This window comes from Podarcis melisellensis (assembly GCF_964234715.1).
Source record: "Podarcis melisellensis genome assembly, chromosome: 2".
Lineage (NCBI taxonomy): Eukaryota > Metazoa > Chordata > Lepidosauria > Squamata > Lacertidae > Podarcis > Podarcis melisellensis.
Window position 1 is genome coordinate 17,049,705 of NC_138529.1, and position 15,064 is coordinate 17,064,768.

General features: G+C 42.4%; 1 long non-coding RNA gene across 2 annotated transcripts in view; it reads right to left on the reverse strand.

The window, feature by feature from the left end:
• LOC309363009 overlaps nt 1–15,064 on the reverse strand; it is a 77,682-nt gene that overhangs the window by 29,902 nt on the left and 32,716 nt on the right. The window contains exon 5 of one of the 2 annotated variants that reach the window (XR_014165146.1): nt 7,338–7,524. The exons of the other annotated variant lie outside the window; for it this stretch is intronic. This is a non-coding gene — a long non-coding RNA (uncharacterized lncRNA). Of the gene's footprint in view, nt 1–7,337; nt 7,525–15,064 lie in introns of those variants that run through there. 2 annotated transcript variants of the gene reach the window in all.

The following is a 15,064-nucleotide window of genomic DNA, read 5'->3' on the forward strand; positions in this document are numbered from 1 at the left end:
GTTGCTTAGGCATTGGTTATGACTATCTGTCCTTGCCCTCAAGGACAGAGCTGGCCCTTCCGGACACCAACGGAAGCCAGCGTGGGAAACAAGTATTGGGTGAAAAATGAAGCTGGAAATCAGTCCCTCACTTCTCACCCTCATGTTCCAGTGGGGCTTGCACGGCCCAAGTCCGACTCCGGGGACAAGGACGAAAGAATGGCAAGCCCCTGGATTCCTTTAACGGAATTCCCTTTCCACATCATTTGGAGGGATAGGCACTTACCCCTCCAAGAACCAATTTAACCAATGCCTAACCGCCAACCTTACAAGTTGTGACGATTTGCTACGCAGTAGGCAAAAACCAAATGGCACCAGCCAATCAGCCAAATGGCAAAATTCCTACCAGGCCCCCGCACCAAGGCGGACGACCCCATGACAGGCATAGCAAGGTCAAGCGAGCAAGAAAAAACCACCCTAATAAAAGGGAGGGAGGGTGGGTGATCCGGTGCAAAACGGCGAAGAGGACGAACAACATCTGGCCCCTAAACTTAAAGCCTCTGACCCCTCCTCCAAATTTGGCAACAATCAAAAATCCCCAGCAACCCAATTAACCCTTAAAGGCTTGGGTTCCTCGCCAAATTAGCCTAGTCACTTAATGGTGGCTTGTTCCCCCAACCGCAACACGTGCTCTCTGTTTAGGGAGAACACGCTTTGTCACAAAAGACCCAATGCTGGCTCTGCTGCCAACATGGACATGTGCTATGCATGAGTAACACATTAATAGTGCCACAGGCGGAGGTTTGTATCTCTTCACAAAACCTCCCGCTCAATGCTTTCCATCCATTCACCTCTGAGCCACTGACAAAATTGGAGGCAAGTATCATTAGTGTTTAGACTATTTATGGTTTGTACTCTAGTCAATGTTTTCATTTACTATGCTCTAGAAATGATTAATTCAGCTGCATCTTGTACACTATTCATATGCACAGTAATTACAGTGTGTGTGGAAATGAAAAAGAATGCCACATTCTCAGTTATCAGATTAAAACATTTTTATTGCCAAATTTTCTTTGTTTTCCTTTTCAAAAACAGATTTGAAATGCCACCATGAAATTAGTAAATGATACACGAGAGAGGGATTATGCTTACATTTCTTTTTTTAAAAATGCAAAATGACCTTTTTCATTCAGTTTTGCTCATTTGTAGGGGGTTTTACTTTGTGTGCCTATAGACGTTCAAACAGCTGTCTTAATTCTGAATGGTTATTATGTTATGGTCTCTCTATAGCTGCGATCTGGGCCAATCGTGATCAACAAGAGAACGGCATTGAAATTGCTTGCCAAGAGAACAAAATGATTTTGGTATTCAGGGCTCAGAATAAAATGTCAGGTCTTAACTGTGAACGTGATCAAATTATTCTGTTAACATACAATATCCACCCCACCCCCCAGTATATTTTATCACTTAAAGGAACATGCTTAATATATCCCCACTCTCTTTTACATATATGTTTTTGATTAAATTATCACATGAAAAATGTGTTTGCATTCATCACCTCTGATAGTTAAAAAAAATCCCTAACCTCATCAATTTCACACAAAGAGTTATAGTTTTAAACAATGCAAACATATAATGTTCAGTATTGACTCCAATAAAAAGGTAAAGGTAAAATACCCCTGACCATAAAGGCCAGTCGCAAATGACTCTGGGGTTGCAGCGCTCATCTTGCTTTACTGGCCGAGGGAGCCGACGTTTGTCCGCAGACAGTTTTTCTGTCATGTGGCCAGCATGACTAAGCCGCTTCTGGCGAAACCAGAGCAGTGCACGGAAACGCTGTTTACCCTCCCACCGGATTACCTCACCCCATCGCAGGGATTCGAATCACCCAGGGGGCATGGCACCACCCGCGAGGGGTGTGGCGCACGTCGGAGGGGGGGTGCACAGCAAGTGGTGGTTTACCTCACCCCAGGTCTCCAGGTACAGCTAGGAATAGCCCTTGTCTGAAATCCTAGAGAGATGGGCAGCTTCCTCTACCGTTCACAACTCAGTGTTTCATAATTATGTTTGACTGGATAGTCCAGCAATAATAATTATAATAATTGTGAGCTGGTAAATTACTTTCACTTATTTTGATGACTATATTGGAGTCAATATATGCCTATACACACACACACACACACACACACACACATATGGAGTCAATGGGACACAGGTGGTGCTGTGCTCTAAACCACTGAACCTAGGGCTTGACGATCAGAAGGTTGGTGATTCGAATCCCTGTGACCGGGTGAGGTAAACCGGTGGGAAGTGGTGGGACGGGGTGAGATTAAAGGTCCAGAAAGTACAAAACTTTAGCTGCTGCTACACACACACACACACACACACACTTGCTGAATCCAGTGACAACCTGAGTCTCCCCCTCCCTACTTGATGGAAGATGGCATGATCCCTTAAGGGCAAAATAGATTGTAGGGAAGACCTCTGAAGCCCTTTGTCTTCAGGCAGCCCATCATTCTTTCTGCAAATACATCAACTACGCCATTAACTGCAGCATATGAATGGGAGCCAGAAAATTGCAGCCAAATGGCTATATCAAGTGCAAACTCCCACCTCCCCTTTCCCCATTCATTCTGTAGAATGCAATTTTGCTTTCCGGAGTTATGCTTTCATTACAGATTATTTCCTACAAGGACCAGGCACTGCCAGCCTAAAGTACAAAAGACAGGACCAAGTGTTACGGCTTTACAGCAACATTTGCCAACTTGATGGTCTCCAATTATTTTGGACCACAGCTTCCATGATCAGCCCCAGCCAGCATGGGAATCTGCTCTATGGAAGCAAAAATGTTTCCCTTCAGCTTGACTTATATTAGGTAGGAATTTTTCACGTGCCATAACAGAAGGGAACACATTATTGACTAATGTAGCTCTCTGATGTTGAGCCCAGAATCCATTTCAGATATGTCTCTCATCATGGATGAGCTAGGATTTCCCCCCCCCCGCTCCCTCTGTATATTGGCTGAAGAGAGTGCTTCTCTCTGTGCCTTTGAAGAATTCCTTGACATTGAGCAACAATGTCAATACAGTCCCTGTAAATGTGGAATTGGTCAGCAGGGCTTATAGATCTGGTGGCATAGCTTCTGGGCAGGTTTCTGTCCTGGTGCTTTGTCTTGTGCAAGTTAAATAAAGAGGATAAAGAGGAAGTCACTTGTACTTTATATCAGCTTAACAGTCTTTCCAAAACTGCCATTTTCCTAATCAGCTCTGTACGTTTTGTATTTTGCTGGCTTCAAAGGCATGAGAAAAATCTGTGAACCAATACAGTTTTTCCTTGACACCCACCCCCAGAGCAGGTCTGCACCTGAGTTTAGTAGATCTGGCTTTTTGTTAGTGTGCTGTGGCTTGCATGTCAAAACACGGCTCATCCATGGCATTCTCTGCATTAGGAGGAACATCACTCAGAGGTCAAAGTGGAGTTGCAGCAACAATTTGTCACAGCTCACATGGATTCTTGGCATTCTGAACTCCACTCTGACTTCATCCACCCTTGATATGCACCACATTAGCACTTTGCAAATCTGAAACATTGACATTTCAAATCTAAAACTGTGAAATAATGAAAATACTGAAAGCAGATTCCGCCCTCGCCTCTAATCAATGTTTTCCTGGCAGCTGTACAGTTTCCAGAATCAGTTTGAGCTCAGATCTGATTGGGAGTCAGAATTCAAATTACTTCCATGCTTGCACATGAGTCACATTTATTTGGTGTCCAGTCAGTGGCATAGCAAGGGGGGCACAGGGGCAGTTGCCCCAGGCACAAAATTGTTAGGGGCGCAACATCTCAACATCTCAACAAAACTTTGTGCTTCTGTTGCTGGGCTCCATTGAAAACGGCTTCTCCATACAAACCAGGAAGTGACCACATAATGACTCTTCTTTTCTTATCTCTGCAGCTGCAGATGAATGCATATGCATACTCCACCCATTTCCCTCCCTCTAACCCCACTCCATGCAGCCCCGGGAACTGGCAACGCATGCTATGCCACTGTGTCCAGCGCTGTTTCGATAAAATCTGCCAGAGAATCCATATACAACATGCTCCCATGTGCACTGTAGTGCCACAAAGCTGTGGCCTGTGCCAAATAGCGAACCTTGTTCTCTTTAGATATTTTTATCACTACTACTTACCCGTTATTTTTATTCTCTCTGAGTTTGGAGTTGGTGGTGTTGGACCTCTGGAGTGCTATTTTTGCTTCGAGGAGAGGGAGTGCATATAACAAAGAATTCCTTCATTCAGCCCTACACTTTCCTATATTCCGCACTTTTATTTTCCCCAAAGGAGAGCAATATCTTTATGAGCAGAACAACATCTTTACGAGTCTCCTGCAAATAAGCACTAAAAAAATGTGAAAAGAAAGAGCTAAAAACTCCTATCTTTGTGAGATAATTCAGGGTCAGCATTGTACCAGATCTTCCCAATGTATATCCAGCAACTGATTAGTTGTGCATGGCCCTCTTCTGCTACTGACACTCAACGCTCTTCCAGATTTCATGTTATCTAATTGATTCTGTCCTGGAAATTTCATGCTATATAATTCTTTCCCAACTTGAATTAAATCAAGCTTCCACTTGGTTAATGCAACGCCGATGAATGTATTGGACAACCAAACATCTTGTGTTGGCACAGTGTACCTTGTCAATTTGACACGTTAATAAAATGTACTGCAGCCGCCGGAAATGAGTAGTCAACACTTCAACATCCTCAAACACAACAGGAGAACATTCTCAACACTCCATTCAAGCATCTAGAATATTCCGTTTCGAAAACTCGCTGGTGCCTTAACCTCCCCTGTCGCACTGACTGGAGTGGCTTTCTTTCAACATGCTATCTTACTCCTCATAGACAAGCTAACTGAGCATTTTTTGAAGGCAAACACACACACAAACAAAATATACGTTGCCTATCAAAGTGGAGGTGGGAAACATATTTCAAATATCGCTGCCAGAGAGACCAATAACTGAGTGACTAGTAAATTCCAGATCAGCCATTGCGCATGCTGCTATAACACGAGAGTGTCTCGGTCAGCTAAATCTATTGAGCATCAATTGTATAGAAACAACAATCATCTGGGGAAATTTGACTTGCGGCACTGCATCCTAAGGAGTGCAATGACTCAAAAATAGGAATTTCCCCTTGCATTGTGGAATATCCTTTCCTCTACCATACACAAAATGTACTATTCAGTTTGCACATTTGGACCACTCCCAGCACCTCCTTGTACCAACCCTATTATTACTGATTTCCTCTTTTATAATACTATTTTGCTGTTTTTTATGTCGTATTTCTGTTTTTATGCTTTTTTTAAATGTCGTATTTTGCACAATGTTTAGAGATTATTGATAATAATAATAATAATAATAATAATAATAATAATAATAATAATAATTTATTTATATCCCACCCATCTGGCTGGGTTTCTCCAGCCACTCTGGGCGTCTTCCAACAAAACACTAAAATACAATAACCTATTAAACATTAAAAGCTTCCCTAAAGGGCTGCCTTTAGAAGTCTTCTAAAAGTTTGGTAGTTATTTTTCTCTTTGATATCCGGTGGGAGGGCGTTCCACAGGGCGGGCGCCACTACCGAGAAGGCCCTGTAACTTGACTTCTCACAGCGAGGGAACCACCAGAAGGCCCTCGGCGCTGGACCTCAGTGTCAGGGCAGAACGATGGATTAAGTGGTTTGGAGAGGTGTTGAATGAATGAAAAACAGAAAAAAATATGACACTTGGTATCAAACTCTCTCAAATGTTTTGAACTTGTACCCACCAATACTTTTCTTTGGGGATCCCTAAACCCAGCAATATCCATAATCACACTGGTGGAATGCAGAGATCTTCATATAACTGGGAAGGGCTATAGCTCAGTGGTAATACTTAAGCTTTTCTATGCAGAATATCCTAGTTTCATCTCTGGCACATTCAGTTTAAAAAAGAATTAGGTGGCACTGGGGATAGGAACAACCCCTGCCTGAAAATCTGACATTTTAGCAAAAAAAAAAAAAATGGCACAAAGGAGGAAAGTATGTGGAGAGAGATAAATACACTGCATGCATGTGCCAATCTGCTGCTTTAGTTTGCAGTCTGTGCAGTGGCATTTTGTAAAAGAAGATGGGACTTATATGTAAATCTTAAGTGTTCCTTGATCCTGAGAATAGTCTCCTGAAGTTGGATGCCCTTCCTGAGAATCTCTCCTACCCCATTCAAACTGGAAATGAGTGATAATGCAATGACTCGATATCAGCACTGGATAGCTCAGTTGGTTAGAGCATGGTGCTGATAGCAACAAGGTTGTGGGTTTGATCCCCGTATGGGGCAGTTGCATACGTTGCACTAGATCAGGCTTCCTCAACTTTGGCCTTCCAGATATTTTTGGCCTACAACTCCCATGATGCCTAGCTGGCAGGACCAGTGGTCAGGGATGGTGGGAATTGTAGTCTCAAAACATCTGGAGGGCCAAGGCTGAGGAAGCCTGCACTAAATAATGCCCAGGGTCCCTTCCAACTCTTTGATTCTATGGCCCATCAATGGGAGTGGATACTTTTTGCATTCAAAAGGCTTCTCTATCTGGCACCTCTGTTTGAGGATCTCAGGTAACAGGATACCCACTGGAGACCTCTGAAAGAGTCTGTGAGTTAGAGCATATGAATACAGTGTTACCTCAGGTTACAGACACTTCAGGTTACAGACTCCGCTAACCCAGAAATAGTACCTCGGGTTAAGAACTTTGCTTCAGGATGAGAACAGAAATCGCGCAGTGGCGGCAGCGGGAGGCCCCATTAGCTAGAGTGGTATCTCAGGTTAGGAACAGTTTCAAGTTAAGAACGAATTGAATTAAGTTCTTAACCTGAGGTACCACTGTATAGTGGATGTGCCAGTGGTCCATCTCATTGTAAAATGGTTCCATGAGTTAATTAAAAGGCTGCTTCAGTTCCTTGGTCTAGCATTTTCTTCTTTAAAAGAAATCCTTTCAAAGTTCATCTATCTATATCTATCTATCTATCTATCTATCTATCTATCTATCATCTATCTGTCTGTCTGTCTGTCTGTCTGTCTATCATCTATCGGGATGTGGGTGGCACTGTGGTCTAAACCAGGTGTCCAGGGGTCCTTCACCTTTACCTTTTTTATCTATCAACTATATCATCTATCATCTATCTATCTATCTAACTATCTATCTATCATCTATCTATCTATCTATCTATCTATCTATCTATCTATCTATCTAATCTATCATCACTCTATTTATCTAACCTATGCAAGGAGGAATAAAAATAGGTGTTACATGGCTCCTTTCTTCCAAACCGGCATGCTTCTCAGGAGATATGAGTCTTTTCAACAATTTAGACAGAGATTGAGTTCTTTCCATGTAAAGATCAGGCATCAATCCTGCCTGTAGAGCTCCCACATTTTCTCCTGACTCCCGCCCAAGATTTCAATTCACTTCAAACACTGGGAGTAAATCTCACTGTGGCAAGAATATCCTGAGGGGACAGAGAAATTCAAATTGCAAAGTTGCTTTAGGGTTTCTTGTTCCACATTTACAATGGAATCATTTTGCTGAGTAAGTCATGGATATCAAGCTTAATTCTTAAAAAGAACCAGGTTCCCCTTTGTGGAATCGCCTTTCACTTTCAACTGGTGGGCATGAGAAAAATTGCTGTAAGACTAAAACCTCTATTAAGTTAGATACCTAAAGATCAAGGTTAGAAAGTCCAAGGCAAAACCTCACCTTAGCAGAACCTGTGTGGCTGTCTAGGAAAGTGGTTTCATGCACTGTGATAGATAGATGATAGATAGATGATAGATAGATGATAGATAGATAGATAGATAGATAGATAGATAGATAGATAGATAGATATAGATAGATAGATAGATAGATAGATAGATATAGATAGATAGATAGATAGATAAAAGGTAAAGGTAAAGGGACCCCTGACCATTAGGTCCAGTCGTGACCAACTCTGGGGTTGTGGCGCTCTTCTCGCTTTATTGGCCAAGGGAGCCAGCTTACAGCTTCCGGGTCATGTGGCCAGCATGAACCAGAGCAGAGCACAGAAACGCCGTTTACCTTCCCACCAGAGCGGTACCTATTTATTTACTTGCACATTGATGTGCTTTCAAACTGCTAGGTTGGCAGGAGCAGGGACCGAGCAACGGAAGCTCACCCCATCGCGGGGATTCGAACCACCGACCTTCTGATCGGCAAGTCCTAGGCTCTGTGGTTTAACCCACAGCACCACCCGCGTCCCATAGATAGCTAGATAGCTAGATAGCTAGCTAGATAGATAGATAGATAGATTCAAATAACAAATTAAGGGAACTGTAAATAACCAAATCCAGAATGAATGGGCAGTTGATGATTGGTGTGTGGGGTGTGTGTGTGTATGATATGCAATGTCCAGACTATTTACATTAAAAAGAATTTTACTTTCATAAACATTTGACTGAGATGAATATATTTATAATCTCATGCCTATTCACTTACACGCCTTATAGAAAGTACCTGCACCATGTTTCTCCCTATTATTGTTTAGGGATCTTCCTCTCTCTGTTTCACTTCAAACAGATCATGCTGGCACACACTGTCCTCAGTATGGTTTGTGTTTTAATGAAAACCTGCCCAATCCAGACTTCCCAAACCAGTGCATGCACCCAAAAACAGCTGCTTTTTTAAAATTGTCCTTCTTCAGAATTTTTGATGCAAAATGTGCACAAGGTGTAATTTAGGGAGAAAGGCATATAAGAATATATCTAATGGTGCCAAAATGCATTATGTTGGGGGGGGGGGGAACAGCTTGCAAAAAATAAATTTTAATAAATGCAAAATTGCGTGCAGAAATGTGTACCGTTTGGAGAGCTGTGCATGAAAATGAGTCTGCATTTCCATGCAAACTTTTAAAAGAAAAATTGACAATTGGATGAGGAAATAGGGCAAAGCAAAGATTGGGGGAAAATGAGAAATGGAGAGAAACTGAAATGGATAGCTTCACTCATCCCTAATCTGAATGAGCTCTTGGTGGTCCATTCACACATGCAAACCCTTTAGGGAGTGCAGTGCCCATTTCTTCAGAATTACAGAATCGTGACTCTGGTCTTCCTCCACCCAATGGAATTGCTTGTGTTCATTGTGACACAAAGAGGGAGTTCACCCCCCCCCCCCGCCAAACTTAAATGACTGTGAAATAGTGTATGATAGTAAGTGCTAAAGTAAAGAAGATGCCAGAAAGTCCCTGAAATTCAGGGACAAATAACTTCTACAGACTGTGCTCAGTAGTCGACTGAAAGTAATTACCCAAAGTGGAGATGGAAAGAATTTAAAGTCCCTACTAGAGAAGTATGGCAAATTAAGTTGATGGACTATGCTGAAATGGCAAAAATGACCAGAAAGCTCAGAAACTAGGATGACCAAAAATTTAATAAGGAATGGGGGGGGGATTATAATTTATGTAAAAGACCACTGTAAGCAGTTGAAAACACTAGCAGGGCTGCAATAACACTTGTAATAAGAACTATGGTTATAATGGAGTTACCAAAAAAACCTTGGACTATTGAAATAAGATGCAGTAGAAAAAGGGTAACAACAGAACCCATGGAGGGGAAGGAGGAATCCTTGAATTGTGGATTTGTTGTGGTATGATTATAATTTTAAATTTGTAAAACCAAATAAAAATTATTTTGAAAAAGAAAAAAAAAGTAAGTACCGTATTTTTCGCTCTATAAGATACACCAGACCACAAGACGCACCTAGTTTTTGGAGGAGGAAAACAAGAAAAAAAAATATTCTGAATCCCAGAAGCCAGAACAAGAGGGATTGCTGTGCAGCGAAAGCAATGATCCTTCTCATTGTTCTGGCTTCTGGGATAGATGCGCAGCCTGCATTCGCTCCATAAGACGCACACACATTTCCCCTTACTTTTTAGGAGGGAAAAAGTGAGTCTTATAGAGCAAAAAATACGGTAAGTACCCAAAGTAGGCCCTTTCCCCTGAATTGTAAAAAGGGCAGAGATTGCCAAGTCTTCTCACGATCACTCCCTTTTGGCTTTATTTGCTCAAAGTATCTACAGTAAATTCTGCCCTCTTCATTTTCCATTAGAAAGATTAATAATAGGGAGCTTAGCAACAATGGCTATATTGCTGTCACATGACAGAGTCTTGGCAGCGGTTAAGGTCAAACTGCAATAAACGTAGATTGAACGTCGTTAACTTTCTGACACATTTGCCTCTGGAGCTGAGTGCTAGATAGCTTGCCAAAGGTCTTCTCCCCCAAATAAAAAAAGAAATGTCTAATAGAGATATTGAACAAAACTGGATAAGAGGCCTCAAGATCAGGACCTTGGATTGCATACTTTTCACGGGTGAAAAGTAAACCTCAAATCATCTTCATACATACAGTAAAACCCCTGCGTACATCCACCTCCTCTAGCATTCATCATGGCAAACGTCCGTGGCAAACCTGGAAGTACCGGAGTGGGTTACTTCTGGGTTTGCCGCTCACGCGTGCGCAGAAGTGCTAAGTCACGCTTTGCACATGCGTAGAAGTGCAAAACTGCTCTGCGTGCCTGCACAGATGCTACACTTTGTCCTGTGTCGTTTTCAGGTTGAGGCGGGGCCTCCGGAACGGATCCCTGCCTTAACTCGAGGTTCCACTGTACTGTGATTTTTCAGTATCAACTAAATCTACAGACCTTTGGTCTTATTCCCAGAGAGTTGAAGCTGGACCAAAAAGGCCCTTGGTTTAATCCAGTAGAGCTCTTTTTAGGTTCTAAAAATGAACATATGGAACTACCCTATTTTTTGCTCCATAAGACACACATAACCATAAGACGCACCTAGTTTTTAGAAGAGGAAAACAAGAAAAAAATATTCTGAAACGAAACAGTGGATGTATGATTTTTGTGGTTCATGCTGTGGTCGCCTCCAGAAACCAAACCAATTTGGCACTGCCTTAAGGCTTGCCTTGGGCTGACAGAATTATAATTAGCAGAAGTCTCTAATAACAAATGACTGAAGTTCTTCCTCCTGTTGCCTGTCATGTTACTATGGCCATTGAAAACACACAAAAACCAGCACATATTTTTCATTAAACACTTGTACGAAACATTGTGCCACTGGCATAATAACTTGAGGCTGTTCCTGACATAAGATGGCAAAGTTGTTTAATATGGTGCTTCAAATTACAGAGCGGGTATGTGTAACACAAAACTTGACATTATTCAATTCACTTTCAGTATAAAAATTTCTTACCCTTTGACATCCCATCCTTACATCCGTGATATTCCTGTTGTATTCCTTTATCTTTTACCATAACTGCCATTTATTTTCTATTGTATTATAACATATTACAATCATTTATTTATTCTCCTTCTCTTCCCTGTTACTGACTATAATTTTTTTGTCAAATAGTCTGAAGAGAACCTCCACTCTTCTACAAAGTTTCCCTTTTTTATCTCTTCTTTTTGTTGTCAACTTCACCATCTCTGCATAGTCCATTAATTTTAAAATCCATTCTTCCTTGGCTGAGACTTCTTTTTTCCACTTGTGTGCCTATAGGATTCTGGCTGTGCTAGTAGCATACAGAAACAACTTAACCATCTCTTTTTACCATCTGTATCTCATTTTCATATAATGTTCCTTTATTGCAAAGCAAGCTGTACATGTAATATCTATTTTCCACAACTAAAAATACATATTTTAAAAAACAATAATAATCATAGCTTTCCGCTGTAAGCTTGATGATACAATGATATTATTTACCCAGTAATCTTTTCAAAAATAATAATAAAAATATTTATTTGATTTTGCAGACATAAAGTTATAATAATACCAAGTACATATCCATATCTAGAGATTTCTCTGAATCTCCAGACTTTCCACCACCCCCTCCAAGGGTCTTACTGTTAATGTTTTCAACTGCATATTATTTTATGAGCCATATTCTGTATCTCTCCATATTGTCCATAGTGATTGTTACATCACAAGTGCTATTAAAATCCTGCTAATGTTTTTATCTGCTTACAGTGGTCTCCTAAATAAATTATCATTTTTTCCCATTCTTTCTTGAACTTTTTGCCTTCTTGGTTCCTGAGTTTTCCAATCAGTTTTGCCATCTCGGCAGAGTCCATTCCTCTCTGCTAGGGACTTTGTCTTCTTTCCATCTCTAGGCTAGTAGCATCTATGTGGCTATTTTCTGCTCCTTTGGGATGTTGGTACCTACAATTCCTAATAAGAAAGCTTCTGGTGTTTTTGTTTTTGTTTTGTGTGTGTGTGTGTGTGTTACCCATTAATCTTACTGTTTCCCCATCCTAATCTAGGGGCTGAGTGATAGAACATCTTCCTTCCATGCAGATGGTCCCAGTTTCAATCCCTGGAGAGCTTCTGCCTCTCAGTGGAGCAATGGTCTGACTCAGTACAAAGCAGTTTTTAATGTTTTGCTTCCCACCTTAGATTCAATTTCAAGTCCAGTTTCTTCATTACAGCCTTGCAAAATCCCAGTAACCTTTCAGATTTCTTTGTCAAACTTTTGTTTACAACAAAGCTTGCAGAAGATTTGAGAAGAATGTGGAAACTGTCCATGCTGGGATCATTTCTTATGAAGCTGAGCACCATTGTCTCGTTCTTCCCTCGAATTCCTGTCTGTTTGTCATACCCACCTGTTTGTCTTTGTTTCCTGTAAGTACAATACTTTACAGACAGCATGTTCACCCTATGGCAAAACAGCAGTATGTCACGCGATGCTCTTCTGGCAGTGCTTTTCGTCAGTTTTCTTGTTTCTGACAAATATGGTTTTAATCTGCTAGGTTGCTTTTCAATTGCATGCTGCTGAGAATGCTTCTGATGGCAGGGATTTGCAAGCAGTGGTCTAGAATGCATTCCCTTTCTGGGACTGTTAAGGTGGGGTTTGCCTAGGGTTACCAGACATCCCCGGTTCCCAGGGACAGTCCCCGGATTTGCAAATCTGTTCCCAGATAAATTCCGTCCCTGGAATGTCCCCAGATTTGCAGATCTGTACCCAGGAAATGTGGCAGCAGCAGCCTCAGCAGCCCGGAGCCAGCCTGGTAGCGCAGTTTCCTCTGGCTGGCTTCAGGAGCTACAGCTGTCGTGGCGCCCACCATTTTTCCTCTCTGGAAGTCCCCATATGATGGGTCTTGTGTGCAACCCATCATATGGGGACTTCCAGAGAGGAAAAATGGCAAGTGCCATGGCCGTGAGCAGCGAGCAGCTCCTGAAGCCAGCCAGAGCCAACTGCACTACCAGGCTGTCTCCGGGCTGCTGACTGCCACTGCTGAAGGGGAACCAGGGATGTCCAGCGGTACAGATCTCCTGCTCGCTGCCCCCTTTGTTTTGACTGATCGGGGGAGGCTCGGGAGTTGTGGGTTTTTTAAAAAAACTCTGTGCATTTATGTTTCACAGGGTGTGAAAGAAGGGCTTTGCACCTTGCCTGGCAGAGAAACTGCATGCCTTGCACCCCTCCTGGGCAACGGCCACCCGTCCACGACTCCCAAGCCTCCCCTGATCAGTCAAAACAAAGGGCAAAGGGGGCAGGAGATCGGCAGAGGCTCGGGAGTCATGGATGGGAAAAGTGAAAGTGAAGGCGAAGGCTCGGGCCAGGGCGAAGTCGAAGACCTGGGCCATGGCAAAGGCAAAGGTGAATGCTTGGGCAAAGGCAAAGACAAAGGCCCAGGCCTAGGCGAAGGTGAAGTCAAAGGCCTGGGCCCGGGCCCGAGTCCGGGCGAAGGCAAAGGCAAAGTCGGAGGCCTATTGCGAAGGCATAGGCAAAGGCCCAGGCCACAATGAAGGCCCAGATCAGGGCAAAGGCAAAAGTGAATGCCTGGGTCAGGACAAAGGCAAAGTCCCGGGCTAAAGCAAAGGCAAAGGCGACAGCCCAGGCCAGGGCAGAGGCAAAGGCAAAGGTGAAGGACCGGGTCACGGCAAAGGGAAAGTCCCAGGCCAGGGCCAGGGCAAAGGGAAATGTGAAGGCGAAGGCGAAGGTAAAGGTGAAGGAAAAGGTAAGGGCCCGGGCCACAGCGAACACAATGGCAAAGGCTCAGGCCAGATAGAAGCTGAAGGCAAAGGCCCGAGCCACGGCGAAAGCAAAAGCAAAGGCAAAGGTAAAGGCCCGGGCTAGGACGAATGCCAAGGTGAAGGCCCGGGCCTGGGCGAATGCAATGACAAAGGCCTGGGCCAGAGAGAAGGCAAAGGCGAACACTTGGGCAAAGGCAAAAGCAAAGGCCCACGCCAAGGCAAAGGGAAAGGACAATTTTTTTACTAAAAAAGACGACAATGTAAATTAATTATAGATGACAAAAACATCAAAGTATTCAAGGAGGTACCAACAAGATTATTGAAAAAGAGACAGGACTGCAGACCATTAACAGACACCCTGAACAGAAACTCAATAATATTTCAATGGGAATTCCCGGAGGGAATTACATTTACCTACAAAAAAAAAAAAGGAGAACCTTAAGAATAATAGACGAAGCAGAAAAATTTCAGAGGAGGTACAAAAAAGAACTGGGAGAAACATCATCTGAAAAAGAAGGAGTAGAAGAACCACAAGAAAACTAGTGAAGAGAATAAAAGAAACTCTAAAGATAACAGGGGGTTAGATAAATATAAATAAAGTGTAATGGATTTGAAGATGATCTCGTGGAATGTTAATGGGCTCAATAATAAATTAAAAAGAAATAAAACGTGTGTGTTTTTTAAAAAAGATTTGGGATATCATTTGCCTGCAAGAATCCCATGTAGCCAGGAAACATGAGAGAGTACTAACAAACAAGAGATTAGGTCAAGAATTTACCTCTTTAGATATAAAAAAGAAAAGAGGAATTGTTATTTATATAAATCCCAACTTAGAGGCTAAATAGGTCTTTAAAGATGAAGAAGGTAGAATACTAGGCATAAAGATAACAAGAGGAAGGGAACAAATAGAAGTTGTAGGTATCTACGCGCCAAATGCTAACAAAACAAAGTACTTTAAAGAAGTAGAGGAGAGATTACTAGATTACATACATGATGAGA